The sequence below is a fragment of the Olea europaea genome, unplaced genomic scaffold, assembly GCF_002742605.1.
Source record: "Olea europaea var. sylvestris unplaced genomic scaffold, O_europaea_v1 scaffold2142, whole genome shotgun sequence".
Taxonomy (NCBI): domain Eukaryota; kingdom Viridiplantae; phylum Streptophyta; class Magnoliopsida; order Lamiales; family Oleaceae; genus Olea; species Olea europaea.
This window is the reverse complement of record NW_019239393.1, coordinates 104,209-105,957: the sequence shown is the minus strand read 5'-3', so window position 1 is coordinate 105,957 and position 1,749 is coordinate 104,209.

Below are 1,749 nucleotides of genomic sequence, written 5' to 3'. Positions count from 1 at the left end.
ATCATAAATTCACAAATTTCATATATATGATAAATAACAATTCTGAAAGAATTTCAAATAATCTCACATATATTATGAATAAAATTTTTTAAAGAGTTTTCAAATTAAATATCACAAATGACAAAATGATTTCAACTCTCACTCTCTCACTTGTTCGGTCATTGTTGGAACTCTATTCTAATAAAAAAAAGTCCAACTATCATTATTATCCAATTCTAATTCTTGGTTCTTAAAAAAATAAAAAAAAAATATATAAAAAATCCAACTCGAAGCTGGACCTTGTGTAGATCCGCCAATGATTAAGAGTATATTTCAAATAAAAAAACTGAAATAATACATAATGTATAATGATTCTGACTACTTATTTTAATAAAATTGATATTCTAAAATGGAACAACTACAAACTAAATATTAGTTTAGTTCAATAGTTTATTTGTCAATACTCACGTAATGTAGTGCCATATGTACTTATTAAAAATATGTAGTGTAACATGGTCGTGATTTTTTTTTTCCTTCAGATATATTCAGATCAATTGTCCCTTTCTAAACCTTACTGGATTGCAAACAAAAACTCTAAAAAATACGTACTTGTAATCACAATGACGGGTGATAACGGATAAGTGAATCATATCTTTTATTTATTCTGATTTTGGTTTGACCATTTTTTGAAGTAGTAAACGATAGAGAAAAAAAGAAAAAATAATGCTACTTGTACATAATTATTTATAAATTAGTATATAGATTGATAACAAGACATTATCAGCTTGTTTGGGAGCGATTTTTTGCTCCAAAAAATTGGTTTTTTGACCGTTATTTCACTATTTCAGCCGACATATTTGACTTCTTCTCTCACATGCGGACCCCACTTTTTTCCTAACGGTCAAAAAATCAATTCTCAAAATCACTCCCAAACAGGCTCTATATTAAATTTCTTATTTTTTTGCCCTCTCATTCTCTCTCTTTCAATCTATTTTTCTTTTTCCTTTTTCTTTGTACATTAATCTGTAAATAATCATGTAAAAGTAGCATCATTCAAAAAGAGGAGCAGTTTTATTTTTATGCTGCTGAATGAATGGATAGGTTGGTCTGCCATATTAAGAAGCAATCTCGCAACAAAAAGCATTATTGATATCATCGCGAGCTAGTGCTTCAAGCAAGTGGCTCAATCATTCTTGGCATCATCGCGTAAGTGATTTGAAGTATTAGATAAACTTAACTGAGTTGAAGAAAGAAAATAATAAATTTTTTTTTTTATATTTATATATATCGCATATGAAATGTTACACACAAAATTTCACGCACTTGTCTTCTTAAATTATGTCTATTTTTATGCAGTCAAACGTATCTGTTGCATCGCTAAAAAAACTCTCTTTGAATATTCACATGCCCCTACTTTAATTTCGATAGTAAAATTTAGTCGAAGTTAAACATCAAATACAAATTCAATTTCTCCCCTATTTACTTGTGTGCTAGCTAGAAATAAAATACCAAATACAATGAGATACTATTAATCTACTTTATTTTTCACGGGAGATTTTTTAAAAGTACTAAACTCCAATATTTCACACTTTCAAAATTTTTTATTTTACGTAATTATTTTTAAAAATAATTATTGGATTATTTTTTTTTTCTTTATTTCGATCATCTTTTGCTGGCCCAAGAGTTGAAGTGATGGGTTTATAGATTATTTGAGTCTATTTAACTTTTGTTCTTTAAATATTTGACCTCTATTTTATTTTATTTTATTTT